This window comes from Micrasema longulum, unplaced genomic scaffold, assembly GCF_059751315.1.
Source record: "Micrasema longulum isolate JH-2025_06_02 unplaced genomic scaffold, ASM5975131v1 h1tg001244l, whole genome shotgun sequence".
Lineage (NCBI taxonomy): Eukaryota > Metazoa > Arthropoda > Insecta > Trichoptera > Brachycentridae > Micrasema > Micrasema longulum.
In genome coordinates, this window is record NW_028278431.1 from 1 (window position 1) to 18198 (window position 18198).

Sequence of the window (18198 nt, forward strand, 5' to 3'; positions counted from 1 at the left end):
TTTTAAAATTCAATACAAATAGATAGCTTGTAATTGATAAAACGTAACAATTTTCTATGCACTCTGTCAAGTTTTAACGAATAAACTCCGTAAAATGGGCTCTAGATACTTGAATATGTCTTTATTCAAGTATGCTTCTGACAAGTGATATATACAAAGTTCTGAAAGATAATACGGATTTAAAATCTTTGACTGTTCTTAAAATATGTCCTAACGATTTTAATTATTTATTAGTAATCCTATTAAAATGGGGTATAAATGTCAATTTTTGATCAAATACAATACCTAGATCCTTGATCTCTTATGATGATACTCTTTGTAAAACATGTTGATCTATACTATACTCAAATAACAAAGGTTATTTTTTTTGCGAAAAGTTATGGATTGGATATTTAGATTCAATTCGTTGTTACAACACCATTTGAATAATTTATTTAGGTTTGCTTGAAGAACATCACAATCATCAATAATTGAAATGGTGTTAAATATCTTGACGTCATCAGCAAACATGAGAAATCCAACATCGTGAAATATGCTTGTTATATCATAATAAACAAGGAAAATAAAATTGGTCTAAAGGAGAGCCCTGAGGTGCTCCGCTTAATGCTTCAAATTGATCGGAATTAAACTGAAATATTTTTACATAACTATTTAACCATTTAAGGATATCATCGTCCAATCTTCAGTTCCTCAATTTAAATATTAGTATACGATGAGAAACTTTATCAAAAGATTTGTTTTAGTCAATATAAACAGTATCAACCTGTAGTCTTTTATCAAAAGTTTCTACAATTTTCTGTTAGTAAATTGCTAGATTCGTTAAACTTGATCTCCTTTGAATAAATCCGTGTTGATCAGAAGTTATCACATTTTTTACTTCAGCAACAAGTTTGGATGAAAAAAAGATTCAAACAATTTAGATATAGTTGACTGCATACATTTAGGTTAAAAATTCAGCACATCAGTTTTATACTAATATTTACTAACATTAATTAAAAAAGTTAACGCTTTGAACAAAAATAATATGATCAACAATATTTTAAGTTTGTCCAATAATGTTGCAATGAAATCCAAATCTTGTATAGTAAAATATGAATAAAAACAAAATACTGTTGATTAAACTTTGTTTTAAATAGCTATTTGAAAATATTTTTTATTGTTTTGGGAATAAAAATAGAAAATATCTAAGACCGAACACGCCGTTGTTAATGCGACAAGAATAAATTAATAATAAATACGTTAGAAAAATTAATTCATCTGCAAAAAATGTAAACATAATATTAATACCTACGTCAACATAAGTGCAGCGAACGTTGTGAATACTACCTTATTGTCTGTTCCAATAAGAAAAAAATCTAGAGTAGCTTTGTAAAAAGAATAAAATTAAATTCGTGTGATGTGGAAATGCGTTATACTTTTCTATTAGCCTTTTGAATACAGCCTGAATTTACTTTGCTCTTGGCACACAACCGCTAGCACGCAGACCGCCGAACATGCCGGTAAAAGAAAAATAATCCCGCTTAAGATTTAGTTCGTCGCCGTGCGTCGAACGTGGCGGTTGTGTTCCGCTTGCTTCTTACCGGTTTATATCAATTAATATCCCGCGAAATAATTTACGAGAACAATTTTATCAAAATTATCGCGCGGGAAAATATATGCACGTAACCTAAATGTGCTGTATTCGAATAAAGTTTTGATGTTACAAAACTTTTAGTTTTTTTACTTTCAAATTTCGCGACAATGGTCAATTTGTTTGCGGAGGTGATATTTAAGTGATTCAGACATTTTTTCAAAATGTCACTAATGGAATCGTTCGTGATAAATGTTTCGAGGCAGATTTTTGCGTAACTTATCCCGACTCATAAATAAATTTCATTTAGTATCGCCGGAAACGAAAGTGAAAAACAGTGCTTGTTTATTGACAGCTGGAGTTCTTGAACAGTTTTATTAATTTCGAAATACAAAAGTGAATTTACACTGATTAGATAAAAATGGGTGTAAATTTTAACGAATGGAAACAATTCTAAACAAATAAATACAAAAAGTAAGTCTAATTTATTTGTTTATTTACAAAATTACTTAGCAATAGTATCCTGCTAAGGCTAAAAGTCGTATCTGCTGAATTGCAAATTTTACATTAGATTACTGTTTTACGCTTTGCCGATCTGATTAGTTTATTTTTATAAATGTATTTTGTTTTTTTTTAAAAGAAAATATAAGAGAAAAAAGAATAAGAGATGCAGAAATGATTTGTTGGTTTAGTAAACATGTGAGGATGTCAAATATATGTTACAAATAAAAAAAAACGCAATACGATTTATTTTTAGTTTCGACTTAAGGATAAGCTTTCGACAGGGCAGAAGAGAGTCTTATATTTATAATAATTTATAGTTTGCGTTTACTGATAAAAAAGTTGTATTGTTTTCCAACAATTTCTTATAATTTTATGAATATGCATTTAGTTTTTGATAATATTTACATTGTTTTCTAAATTTACTGTAAACATTCTCAAAAGGAAAAAAACTTTCCGACCGGCCGGATTCGCTGTTTAGCGGATTTTTTAATTAACGTGTACCTATTCTAATAAATAAATATTATTATTGAAAGCATAGAGATTGACATTTTTAATAACAGATTGTTTAGGTTTAAGAAATTTGTACAATATGCGTTTTTTTATAAGTAATTTTAACAATATTGTGTATTTTTAAATAGTAAAATTTTTTTGTATCATCATTTTCACTTGAATTTTTTTAAATAAAAAAAATACTAGCATTTTTATGATTTACCTAAATATTTCAATTTTGGTGGCCATTTTAAACGAGTTGTAAATAACTGACTATTAGAAAATGGAAATCAAGTTGGAGTAGAGTGGGGTTCGAACCTTGGACCTCTGATCCGTGAGTCCGCAACACTAGCCACAGTTAAATCAATTTTATTTATGACTATTATATTGAATTTCCATGTTTCTAATTATTTGCATGCAATATCTTTTTTATGTGAATATTTCTGTTTTGTAACAATATTTTTTATTACTCGTAGACCAAATAAAAAAAATTGATTCGAATGTTTTTTTCGTGGGTTAATTTTCTAAAAAAAAAAAACACTTGTTTAAACCTTCATTATTGTTGCATTTATTTTTGTATTTTTTTCTTAACACTAGGGAGGTAACGTCCATATAATCTCATTAAAGTATAAATAAAATATGAAAATACAATTTACTAAAATCCTTGACAACCTCAAGTTTACGTATGCGTAACAATAAGTTTTTTATACAAATCATTTTAGTGTTTCCACTAAAAGAAACTAAATTTGTATGTTTACTCGGTTCAATGACAGTCACTAACATCTTAACCTAGGGTTACTGAGCATTCGAACTCATTGTAAGTATTAAAGAATAGACTTAGTGACCAAACATTTTACTAAATGTTATTTAATATTTAATATGTTTGTATCAATATATACACGGGTATTCAGGGCAAGACCGCAAAACGTCAATCATTTTTAAAAATCATTCTAAAAGTCATTAAAAATATATATATATATATATATATTTTATCTCTAAATGGAGTAAATCTTTTATTTCTCGGACTAGCATCCCTTCCGCAAACCCCTACTCCTCGCCGACATAAAACAAATTGCGATTAAAACGTATTTGACCAACAAAGCGATACGCGCCAGACGTCGACAAGTGAAGCGGCTGGGTAGGAGAGGGGCAGGGGTTTGTGGAGGTACTGCTAGTCCGAGAATTTTAAGATATACTCCATTTTGACATCATAACTATTTTTAAATTACTTTTTGGAAAAAAATTATTGAGAATTTTTTTAAAGCTTACTAAAAAGAACGTTTCTCTTAAGTTTTGCGGTCTGACCCTAAAAAGCAGTGTATGTACAGGGTGTTCTTTAAACCCTGTCACATCCGAAACCACGATGATCAGTATGAGCAAGAAGACATATTGGCACATTAAAATAAATTTGAACGAATAAAATTTACAAAATTAAAATATTAAAAATACAAATGGTTGCTTACTTCTGCAGGGGAGAAATGAGGAGGGGGGAGTATGATATACCGTCAACTACGCGGTGGTGCCCCCTTGCTTCTCCCCTGCAGAAGTACGCAACCATTTGTTTTTTTTAAATATTTTCTTTTGAAAATTTTTTTTCGTTCTACATATTTTTTTTAATATGCTAATATGTCTTCTTGCCCATACTGATCATCGTGGTTTCGGATGTGACAGGGTTTAAAGAACATCCCGTGTATGTTTATATATGTGAATATATTTATATGTATGTCGTTGAACCGAGTAAACATACAAATTTAGTTTCTTTTAGTGGTCACTAATGCGTTATAATAAACAACCGCATCATCTAAGTTCATTCGTTGTTGGACTATTAAAATAAAATGAATAAATAAACATATACATCTAGTCCCTGTCCGTAGAACTCGTCAATCTGTACTCTTCGACATTTCTAACTCAATGACTAATTATTTAAAAAATAGCACTCTACGAAGAATACAGATTACCTATAATGACAGTTTTAGTGACATCGACATACTACATTGTAAATATCATATTTTTGTCAGATCTGTTAAAGACATTTTAAATCTCGTGCTTGACTTTTAACTTTTAATTTGATTTTGAATTTTATCTTTCAATTTTAATTCTTAGTTTTGAATTTTTATTTTAACTTTTAATTTTAACTTTAACTTTTACTTTTGATTTTAATTTTAACTTTTGATTTCCACTGTTAATTTATACTTAGGTACTTACATCTACTACCTGTATCTAATAATTTATTGTTGGTTGTGATTTTTTACAAATAAATTTAAATGTTCATGGAAGCAGAGAGAGAGGGAGGAAAGTAGAGTAGCTATACAACGTCTTCTCCTTTTTATGTACTTTTTATGTAATATTTTTATTTTTACTTTTTTAGAATACAATTATTTTTCCCCTCTCCTGCATTCATAATAAATTAGTGTGAAATCTGTAATTGGTCTTACTTTTTTTAACACTTTGTATCTCGGAGCCGTGTAAACACGTGATTATATAACCACGCGTTGTGTCCCGGTCCCGTGTTTTCACGTGGTTTACCAGCTGTCTAAAAAAGTGCATTTTATTGACATTGAGTGACTTTTATTTGTACTTTTTTGCTGCTGGAAAACCACGTGAAAACGCGGGACCGGGATACAAAGCATAATAAAAGGAGTGAGACCCTGAATAATAATTTATTTATAGTTTTACAATGTTTGTATTCTTTTTTTTATACAGAATAGTGTTCCGTCACTAGGGTCCCGTGCCGAGGGAAACATTTTACAATAAGTAAAACATGCCTTAAATTAAATAAAAACGTAATTAATCTAATCAACATAATTATCAATTTAAACTAAAATAATCATAAAAAACATAACCAATTGTGCGAACATTCCAACGTAGCTCTTTATAAAGGCCAATGTTGGTGAAATTATCATACAAGAATGACTGATTAAATTGTTTTTTTTTATTATTTTATTTATTTATTTAGTTCTATGTAACATAGTCTAATATATATATATACAACACAATATTTACATCTATACTTATTCTAACATTATTTATCACTATTATACACTTAATATCCTAATTTATAATATTCACTGTTTCATATGTACATTTTCATTAATTATATTCACTATTTACACTATATACTACCTAATATTTTTCACACATACTTTTTACATTTAATTTTAAATATATTTACATTCATTTCATTTTTTATGCTTTCTGGCATTTCTTCAAATAGTTTTATTCCCTTGTACATAAGGCAGTTCTGGGACATTGCCTTTGATTTCTTTTCCAGTCTTATATTTTTAGATCCTCTTGTTGGATAGTTATGAAAGAACTCATTATTTTTTTAGTTTATTTTGAAAATATCTCGGAACTATTCCTTTAATAATTTTGTTTATTTCATTGGCAACATTAAATTTGATTCTTTGATTACAATAAATATGAGAAGTTTCGATTGATTTAACCAAGTGTTTTCATAATTATGACACTTTTAAGAAACCCTTCACAAAGCATGAAATTTAACAAAAATGGGCCGGGCACAGGGTAAATTCTATGTGTATTCGGCCGGTGCTCAAAGTGTTAATTGTTCTTTTGTGCTTTGTTTTATATAAAGACTGTATGATTTCATTAATAAATAAATAAATATTGTAATAACGAATCCCATGGTGTGAATCCCATCGTTTCTAACGTTATCGAACGGTACACGTAGTATTTTTATAATTAATTGACCTAGTCGGTTGCCTAATGCATTGTTAAGGTATATATCAGGTGACATATCGCGGTCATATTGTTACTAGCCACAAGGGACAGATTTGTGCATTGAATTTCAATTGGATATCCACTTTACATAATCAAGCTTATGCTATCTTGTTTCCACTATTATAGTGACCAACAATGTTTCTGTTATGTTTCTTTTCGATGTAATATGCGAACATAACTCTAATTACAATATTCGAGTTTGTCCAAATGTTCGTAGACCCTTTGTCTTCTGTCTTGTAGATGTAGAAGTTGTGACAATACTTGACTAATGCATACCCACATAATTCGCAAAAAAAGTCCTTTACTGAATTTCACCCCCTCGGGAGTCACTAAGATAAACAAATTACAACAGGGATGGAAAATACCTTAAATAAAGGAATATGGAAGTTAAGGCATTTACAGGGCTTATGACCTGTCATTGGCTTTCACTAAAATCAACAAATGGAAGAATTGAAGAAATATGTATGTTCAAACATAGGCAAAATGGTGAATGTTACACAGTGTATAAAGTGGCCAATGACAGGTCATAAGCCCTGTAAATGCCTTGACTTCTACATTCCCTTATTTAAGGTATTCTCCATCCCTGTTGTAATTTGTTAAAAGCTCTAATTGTTTGAAATTATACATTTAGTATATCGTCGTGACTTTCTTTTATATTTTATCTTGAAAAGGTTTTATAAAGGCTTTATATTCCAGGTGCGAAAAAATAAAATATATATTAAGAAATGAAGAATTTCAGCCCTACGGGAAATTGGATACAATAATTATTTTCTTGGGCGTGGTAAAAATTGGAACGTTAAATTGGACTGCAAAGTTTCCTGAAAATGTACGAAGAAAATAATAAATTATATTTTATTAAAAACGGAATACTTTGAATGACGTCACTGGTTCATATGAATCAACCTATGATATGAGAGATATGGAAGATTTTCGGTTTGCTTGCCGTGGGTGGACCAAAGGGAAGAACCGGAAAAGAACCTCCGACGTCACACGCGGAGTTATTTCATAAATACGAAACTTTAAAACATCGTAGGTATATGAAAATTGAAAAAAAAATTGGTTTAGTTGAGTTAGCACAGTTACAGTTTCAGAAATTAAACTGTTTCATGAATATTTTTCTAAATAACAGTTTAGAGCAGCGCGTGTTTAAAAGCTAGTACAAGCAACTGCTTAAACAGTTTTACAAAAAATACTTCAGCTGCTATTTAGGAAGGAGGGGTGGGGAGTGGCCAAGATGATTTGGCCCACTCACCTTTAAACTGTTATTTTTCGAAACTGTTTTATTTCATATTCCGACTAATTTTATTTTATATTAAAAGTTTAATTTTCTTGTGAGGCTGTTACAGCTTTTTTCCAAAAATTACCGGTTACTATTTATCTGGTTTTAACTTAGTAACTGTTTACTTTTTATTTTATTTATTTTCTTTAAATTTTGTTTCTCAGTACATTTATGAGATAAGAATATGGAAGTCTTGGCATTTACAGGGCTCATGACCTGTCATTGGCTGGTTTAAGTGGCCACTTTACACACTGTGCAACATTCACCATTTTGCCTATGTTTGAACATTCACATAACCTCAACTCTTCTACCTGTTGACTTTGATTGTTGACTGCCCACTCTGTAAACATTTGGAAATTCTCAAAACATTTGATTTACTGGTTCACAAACAATAAACAATACATACGACATTGGTATAATAATTATAATTTTTTATATTTAGATAATGTACATGAATTATATGTACAAATTAGTATAAAAAAGATTTTTTTTAATTGACTACCTTCATTAAATTCTATTAGTATTATGAAAATTATACTAACAAGTTGTTGAAAATTATTTTACCTAACTAACAAAAGGGATTATTTGATTTTATAAATTGTTGCGTTACAGTTTTTCTATAATTATTTCATGTATCGTTAAAGATATTATTATCACCATTACTAAAAACATTACATTATTCAAACTGTTTTAGCTGTTTCAGAAGAACAGTTTCAATTTTTTGAACCACCTCTAGTACATACATGACTTGGCAGATAATGTACTACATAACATAAGGATTACGAATAAATTTATGTTTAAATGACTAGATAATCATTTCTGTGTCCATCAAAATGGAAGCGTGCATTAAAAAAGAGAATACATGTGATTAAAATAAGCCGTGTAGTTAAATGTTCGGTATTATTGACACGCTGAAACAATTAAATTCTTTCTTTGATTGACATGAGCCGTCTTTACTCGCCTTTGCGAGGATGATATGGAGGAAATTTAATTTACTTTCTCGAAGCAATATAGTCAATCATTTTGATTATCTCTGATCGAACCTTTCGATAAAATATAAATGTTTGCCAATCGATAATAAATTAATAAACTCATTCGTTTCGTGTAGTTCTAGGTACTAATAAAAGAGTAAAATAAATAAAAAAATCTTATGTAGCTAAGCATGACATATTTTTTTTTTCAATATTGCTACTCACACAAAAAGCAAAGGTTATTAAAGATTTTAATGGACTATTGATGGAAAAACGAATTTCAAAGCGGATGCGGGGGGCGAAGCCCTAAGGCTTCCATGGTATCATTGAGTGGACTGTTTTTAATTTTAACGAAAATAAGTTAGTATCCTTGATATGCAGTATGCAGTGTCAATCGGTCACAACCCCAACAAACGAGATGGATTAGGAATGGATGCCATTAACTTTAGCTTCGTTCTTGATGGAATTGCTGTGGTCCGACTGCTCACTTACGAGCGGCACTTACACTAGGGCAAGCTCCCGATCTGGAGCTTAACACTGGTGGTTGGCGAAAAAAAGTTTATGATGTGGCAAACGTTCAACGAAATAAACGCGTGATTTACGACACAAGGTCTTAATGTGGTGGGTGATCAAAAGATACTGAAGGTGGAAGTGAACAGTGGTTGTTGGTACAAAGGATATAGAAGTTGTGACAATACTTGACTAATGCATACCCACATAATTCGCAACCAACAATAATTTAAGTATAAAGGTATAAATAAAAAAACAGTTTCAATTAAGTATTCTTAAAATAATTTTAAAGTGTTAACTTATAAAGCTCTCTTGAGTTTGAGTTTGACAAAAACGGCCCTATGAAAATGAACCGAATATCAACTTTTCCGAGCCTGAACGTGACAAAATCCATATGTTTCTGGAATACTCTAGCTAAAATACTATAAATACGACATTAAAAAAAATATATGATTTTCATGGTAATGTTTATACAACTGTTTCATATTATTTCGAGTTTTCGGTAAATTCTTTTTTTTCCATAATATACTGTTGCGAGAGGATGCAATATGACAGCGCATTTTCGAATCGATATCTGCTTTTAACAAAATTTCCCAACACTTAACCAAATCAGTTTTAGAGGTGTTATTGGTCTCTTTTTAGATCCGCACATCGCAAAAACAAATTCAAAGCTTTAAGAAGATACGCGGTCTTACTTTTTTTTTTACAAGCGTATTCACATATTTACTCCCTGGATTATGACACTAGAACGATGGTTTTTGTACACACCATAGATATTCACCATCGGCGCGTTCATATCGTTTTTCTGGTAAATTGTTTTTTATATGAGTTAGGACCATTCAAAAATATTTAAAAGCACCTAGTTTTATCTGTTGTTTTCATAAGTAGGTACGGTATACAAATATGGTAACTATTATATAAAATAACCGAAATGTGTCAACATAGAAGTTATTTTTCTTTCTGGAAAGAAATCGTTCAGTTTTGGGGTAGGTAAAACGGGAAAGCGATACCTAATCTTTTAAGATTTTTATACGTGCATAGTATTTAGGTAGCCGTTTGCAAGAGAGTGATAGAAAAACTATATTTAATCACTTATTCAGTAAACTGTTCTCCCGACACACCTCTTGAGTAGATTTTGTAAAGTTTAAAGGTGGGACTGTTCTATTAACATTTTTACGCACTCAAAATATTATAAATCATATAAATATTTGTTCTTTTTGTTCTAGGAGCAAGTGAAAAGTACAGTTAAAAATTAAAATCAGTGAAGCTTCTAATAATTTAAATTAATTTACTTAACAAGAAAATACCTTACATCAAAACCAACTGTTGACATGTTTGCGCCGAGTAAAAGTTTTTAGTATTTTTGCGCTCTGAAACTCATATTTAAATTAAAGAAAGTGATATTTATTGTTCTGTGGGAATTCAAACAACAGCAGGATGACGAATCTAAGCCGAATCAGGGTTGTAGTGCTGGGAGGACGAAAAGTTGGAAAATCAGGTAAGTGTTTTTACAAATAATTTTTATTTACTAATGCATTTCAGATGGTTTATCTATAACGACGATGAATTGTGTGAGAATACCTTATTAAAAAAAATCCTTTAACTCTTTTGAGAAACAACCTTAGTCGGTTATTGACAGTGATGGGGGGTGCACGCATGTAAAATGAGCGGCGTATTTAGAATGTTTAATTTATTATGCTTTAAAAGGGCAAAATTACATGTTTATTTTTATAAATTATGGAAAAGGAAATATTAAACAGTATATCTCCACGTTTTTTTAAAAAATGTCTGAACTTTAGAACATTCCATCTTTTGCTTATGATAACACGATGTTACATCACCGCGCGCGAAGAAATTATTTCCCACAGTCTTTTAAGAGTCAAAAGCTCTCTGGTTGAATAACGGTTTTTTTTATTATTAGTAGTATTGCTAAAGCATCGTAAAAAATAATTATATTTGCAAATATGAAATTCGTACCTATGTATAAGAAAAAACAAAATATTTTTTTTTATAATCATCGCTGGTTTTATTCCCATCATGTCGTCGCTTTGAAGTTAAATAATTCTTTTTGCATAATTTGTAAAAATAAACTTATAATTTAGCCCTGTTATAGCAAAATAAATTGAAAATCATAAATACGCCGGTCATATTACATTAGTGCGTCCCTCATCACTGTCGACAACCGACAGAATCTGTTTCACACATACACCGGCCACAGAACAGCGCCTCTGTCTTCCTCGTTATGAGTTATATATTCCTGCTCTCTTTTATACAGATTTATTGCTGAATTCGAGTCACATTCATTCTTCGCGTAGCAAGGATAAAAAAAATCCTACATATGAATACAAATTTTACTTTCTAAATCCGATGTGAAAATGTCAATTTGAAGACTACAAAAAATACAACTTTATAAGATATACATCTTGTATCTTATGAAGACTGGTGTGACATCACAGCCACACAAGAATTAAGTGTTATTTAAGAATTACTTTCGTGGCTATAATCACGATTATAATCTTAAATAAAATGTAATTGATGAAATATTTATAGATAGTAGATACGCATATATTTGTCCAATAAAATATCAAATATCGGTCCATCAGCGTCGGAGTGTAAATACAAAAAATACTGTTAATGATCTTTCAGTCATAAAAAATCGACTTGGGTGATATAATTTTTTTCAAAACGTATCATTTAAGTATTGTAACCCACATGACTGAGCAAAAACTGGTGCAAAATTATGAATTGGTTCATCCAGGGTTTCTCAAACTCTTCGAGACAATGGTTCACTTTAAGAACCATCAGAGCTTTATCCGCAACTTCCATCAACATAACAAATGACATGTATTCAGCTCAATCGAGTAAGCGTTTTACGTGATACAACTTTAAATTGAAGTCGACCAATCAAAGATTTATTGGAATGAGTTTGTTTTGATTGTGTTTTAAAGCGCCACAATAATAATAAAAAGAAGCGTACATAAATAAAAACATTATTTTATGAAACAAGGTTCTTGGGTGTCACAAAATTCAGAAAATGCCGTGGCGGAGAGTTTAAATCATTATTTTATGCGGTTTACACTTCTTCTTTTAAAAAAAATATTCCTGTTTTCGTTACTGAAACGTTTTTAAAATTATGCATTTTTCCGTACGACGCGACGTCGGATAAATCATATACAGTGGTTTAAAACGCTACGCATATTTTGAATGACCTTAATTCGTTTCCTCTATAAATTAAACTGCACGTATTATGGTACGCGCCATATTTGTACGCAATGTTTGTTAGAAGCGCACTATTGTAAAAATCGGTTTAAAATATTTCATTAATACCTTACCGTTATGTTACCTCCTTCCATATCCCCTATATCCCACCTGCTGACAAGCCTCAATATAGAGACTTAGCGGGTTATTCCTTAAAAAAATAAAATAATAAGTTTTCTCTTAAACGTCAGATTTGAATCATACAATATTAACACAAGATCAAGTTGGACCGATTTTGCTATATTTCCGCCATTTTGATCTGGAGCCACACTTTAGCGGTCTCTAGCGCGGGGACGGATAATTACAGGCTCGATGTCGGTGGAGGTACAAAGACGTGCAGATTTTTAGGGTCAGGATTCCGATTTTTTGTTCATAAAGCGAAATCAATACAGGTACAAGTGTCATGTAGACCTCCTGGGTAAAGAAAAAGGCGTAATTGCGCAATAAAGAGAACAAACAATTAGTATAATAACAACTTTACTGCCAACTGTCAGTTCTTTGTTGTTGTTTCTTACAAATATTGGATTACTTGAAAATGTTGCGGTTTCCTGTTCCATTTTTTTAAACCAATTTGCCTTTGATATCGGAAGTTTGATCTGACTTTTTTTACACATTTTATCTGTATGTAGCCGGGGATTTTTTCAAATGGTAATTTCTTCTACCCAACCGAGAAAAAAAAATTATCCAGCAAATATGTTCATATAAATTATTTATTCGATGCTAGTCTTCAAAAGCCGAAAGCATTAACAATTCAATTCAATTTGTTCATTTTAAATAATACATATATTACAAACTAAAATTAAATACATAAAGAGACTCTTGTCAAAATAGTAAGAGAATCCTGCTCCGGAAAACCCCTTCGGATACATGGAACAGATCAATATCCAGAGCGATGTTGTTCAGCATAGCAGTAGTCCTTCCAACAGGCATAAGGTTGGTCCTGTATATCGGAATATGAAACAATCTATGCTGACGCTATCTTAGATAATTATCAGGAACATACAAACCAATGCTCATCATAAACTCACGGGAATGTTTTAGGAAGAGATAGGATATGCTTCTTAAGAAATAATTTCAATTAGTTCTTCACAGGGAACTATTTTTAAATTACGGTTATGCCAAATTATTCCAGTAATAAATAATCGATATAAAATCATTTGAAAATCAGTACGGCATACTCTGTATTTTTTGTTCATTGAAATTATCGTTCGACAAAGCAATATATGTGGAACGAAATATACTGTGGCAAAAAACTTCTGGTATAAACAGATAAATATTAATTAAATTATAAGTGTTCTTGAAATATCAATAAAATAAAAGAATATTCAAAGTATTATCATCATCATTCCCTTTTCGCACCCAGTGATGCATAGGACACTGCATTGGTAAACCAAATGCAGCGTATTTTGATCTTCTGATGCCAGTACAGGAACAATGAAATATTGCAGTTTAAAAAACTGTAAAAAAAAATATTTCAAGTCCTCCCACCCGGACAGGAATCGAATTCTAGTTGTCTAAAATAGAAAGCGAGTGCACCTTTATAGTAGTGTAAAAACAAGTGTAATATTAGTGAGGAAACGTTTTTTTTTTTTTTTAAATACAATATTGCAAAAGAATAATTATCGACCCTCCCAGGAATCGAACCCAGGAACTTGCGCATAGTAGGTGCTTCAAACGCACCAACCAAGGTGGAATCGATTTCCTTATTTAGGATTTTCACCATCAGCAGCCATCGAGTCAAAAACACTCGTGCAGAGTTCTGGGCTCCGATTAAAATGGGAAGTTAACATTATCTTCGACTGTCTTTAAGAAAAACCGAAATTTAAAAAATTAGTATATTTCCATGAACATTTAAAATATCTTCATCGATAACCTATAATTGAACATGTTTGGAAGAAAAAATTGCATGCATGTTCTGCTTTTCATACGGAAAACTTAATTTTACTTTGTATATAAAATTGAATATAAATGTTAACTTCCCATTGTAATCGGGGCCCTGGTTCTATTTCACTTACAAAACTGTATTCTTCATCCGCATGTGCAAAGAGAGTGTACATATTATAGATGTTAAGATACTACACATTTTTTTTTGTTTGTAGGATTTCCAAAAATCACATCGGGTATGTATCATACACATATTTCCCTTTTTTGGATATCGGTATGTTTTGAAGAAAGTTTTTAGACACCGCATCTTATATTTTGATTTGGATTTTATTGAATTGTATACCACTATTAGAACCGAAGGTAATTGTTTTAAACGAAAACAATAGATCAGCTTTTAAAATAATACTTCGATATGATTGAATTTAATTTAGGTTTATTACTATGGATATATATTGAATTAAGCAAAATAATACTGTTTGGATGCGAATTAATTGGAAATCATTTAATGGTAAACAATCATATGAAATTATGTTAGTAATAATAAAATACTCCATTTCAATTTATTAATTTGATACGTTCATAACTACTACATTCTTTGTTTTAATACTTTTGTCATACTTCCGATTGGTTTTTGTATGGCTATTGATTCCAAGCTGCCTACGTTATCTTCGGGATTTAACAAAATATTTACTACGACTTTTCTTTGTTTACCGGTTTCGAGACGTACCCGTCTCTTCGTCAGGACACCAATTGAATCAACATGCAAACCAACATGCAAAACCCACTATACACCTTCACCATAGTTGTTGCACAAAAATATAAAACCAACACGACATGCATAAGCACATGCACTGATTAGGACAAACATGCACTAATTAAATTATGAAAATATTATCTTGTTTGAGAATTAATGAAAAAAGTAGAGGGGATGGAGGGAGGGGATCTTGAAACCGGTAGACAAAGAAAAGTCGGTAGTGGTTATATACAAATATTTAATAACATTTAGTCAAATGTTTAACCACAAAGTTAATGCTTTAAATATTAAAAATATTTACTGTTAATCTCTTTACGTGCATTTACTTATTAAACTTCAAGTAAAAAAATATATTATGCACTTTGGCGAGTTTATTGAAAAACAGTATCTTTTAACAAACCAAAAAATAAAGCGGTAAAAAAATTATCAAAATTTGTACTCAAAGTCATAAAATATTTCATATTGTGTCCATAACTATTTTCGAATTACAGCTGTTTTTTTCGTGAGCAGATAGAACTTGTTCGTATAAACTTATTGATATAAATGATTTTGTTGAACTCATTATTTGGTTGGGAATAATTTGGAAGGCGACAGGAAAAGAATCTAGGGAAAAGAAGGAATAAAAAAAATTTTTAAAATAAAATATTATAATGTTTCAGGCGTTTCTTAAAAGTGGCCAAATAAGGGGCATTTTTCATTTGAAAGGGTAGCTCATTCCAAAGTCTGGCATCTTAATCTGAAAAGGAATTATTGAAGAATGATGTGGTGAGACGAGGAATAAAAAGTGATAGACTATAATCAGAAAGTTAAGAATTTTATAAAAAAGTGAGAGAGATTGAAAGTTTATGCGCTGATTATTATATAATATTTAGGTATTATGTTACAATATTTGATTCTATCAAAATCAGAATTGACATAAGTGTTTCAATTAGAATAGTGGTTAAGTAACTTTTAAATAAACTTATAATATTAAAAATCAAACACTGATTTGAGTCTACTGAACACTTTATTTTATTTTTACAAATATAAAATTTTTTTAAAATTAATAATATTAATTATAAAAAAAATTACAAAAAAAACAAAAATTTCGTGACAATTGTTTCGCCTTGTTAGGGCATTTTCAAACAAATGTGAAGATCAGATAGATTGAATTGAATCAGTGTTTGATTTTTAATACTATAAGCTTAGAGTTTATACAAATATACATATACTCTAAGAAAAATAAATTTAAGAAATATATAAAAAAAAGATTATAAGTTTAAATATAGAGTTCTACAAAATAAACACCAAATCAATCAATATCTTTTAAACACAAGATATTTTTTGTGTAGTAATATAGGTTAAGGAAACAATATTTTATAAAGCCTAAAAAAAAACTTAAATCGTTAAAATATTTAATTTATTAAAATTAAAAATAAGAACTAGCGTAATGAACGATTTTCTCAGATACATTTTTTGGCATTTTTAACTAGTCCTTAATAACTGTCCTAGAAAATAGGAATCGAATTATGTTCGAGCGACTTTCGAATCTCAGATCTACCAAATACAAATAAATAAATACGTGATTGGGTAAATTTCAATGCTTTTTAATGTGTTGGATTTTTTTGTTGTTTTATTTACTTTTTTCAATCACTAGATATTTGTAATTGATTCACTTTGGGAAATTAAACAGCATACAGCGTACATGAAATATCATACTACTACATAATATTTTTTCTATTTCTATAAAGACTACCCAAATATTTTCTTAAAGAGAGCGTGTTACGCGTGCGCGCATTTATCGGTAATGAATTACCTACTTGGCACGTGGCACATACGTGCTATGGGTAATAATTATTCATAGAAGTTTATTGTCTATGTAACTTAGTTTAATAAGAAAACGATTTCATTATTGTTGGACTAAATCGCAAATGGTCAGGAAAAGAAAGCAGATTAGTGAGGTTATTCTATGATCCACATAAAAAAGGTATACCAATTATGATCAATTTACTTAAAGACGCCAATCATATAATTATTTATTTATTACATAGTACATAAATTAACAGGGGGAAGAAAAACGGTAAATAAGTAAACCATTCTAATTAATTAATGATTTAAAAAAAAAACTTTTTTTGTATTGTTTATTTCAATTTTTTTTTTCTTTTCTATATAAACACCTCACTGAGCATAACCCGTGTCGAGGCATTCATTTTTGTTATTTTTATATTTTGTTCTAGTTACCGTAATTGATATTTATAATAATATATGCGCATACATACACACACATTTATTATTATTCGTATTGTTTTATTATTTGTATTACCATTCCGTACCTAAATAAGCATGAGGCACTGCATTTGTACACCAACCGGAGCGTATGTTGATAATTTTCATCACATGAAGGAAAGATGATCAGTCTTACGCTTTAGGTAGATACTAGTCTAGAGACTATGAAATATTAAAGTGAAAAAACAGATTTTCAAATTTTCTCCGCCTCGTAGTCCAACTGTTGGCGCAATTGCTTACCATGCAGGAGGTCCCGGGTTCGACTCCCGACATGGTTGACATGGTATTAGGAGTTATTATGTATTTTAAACATTTTGTTTGTACTGAATAGTATCATGTTTACTTTTATTTCATTCCTTTATTTTATTTTATTATTTTATTATTTTTTTTATTTACGCTTTTATTTGAAAATACTTTTTTTTCTTAGTTGTTTTTTTATAACGATAACCAGACTGTATAATGTAAAACGAATATCAATCAATTTTGTACAAAGTTGGAGTATTTGAAAAAAAGAAAGGAGCACGGGAATGGACCTACCTTTGATGCGATGAGGAAGTTTTCAACATTGGTTCACTGATGAAAGTTTACTATAAATTATGAGGATTTAATATAACAATTATCACAACGCCGCCCGACGATTCCAAGAATTCTTATGCAATGTGTTTTAAAATTGGTTCATAATGTTCCAAAACCAAATGTTCTATGTTTATATTTTTTTTGTTTTGATGTTAGGTAAGTACCATACGGATGGGTCAAAGAAAGGATGGGAAAGATAGATAATCGGCCAGGAATAACATCGATAATTGCTGTTTTATACTTAACACTAAAGTACTTATTAAGTTGGTAATTAAATAAATAATACAAATTGAGGGGATCCGAGGGGTAGGAACGGCGTGTTTCTCTCTGTCCATTCATCCTCTCGTTTGTTTGTAATCTGCATAGATTTTGTCTTCCTTAGGAATAATTAACTTAACTT

At 30.2% G+C, this 18198-nt stretch overlaps 1 long non-coding RNA gene across 1 annotated transcript; it reads left to right on the forward strand.

Moving 5' to 3' along the window:
* Positions 1 to 1529: 1529 nt before the first annotated feature.
* LOC148276300 (uncharacterized) lies at positions 1530 to 12485 on the forward strand. The gene is made up of 2 exons (XR_015823804.1): positions 1530 to 2044; positions 10288 to 12485. It is a non-coding gene; the product is annotated as an uncharacterized LOC148276300 (long non-coding RNA).
* The last annotated feature ends 5713 nt before the right edge of the window (positions 12486 to 18198 follow it).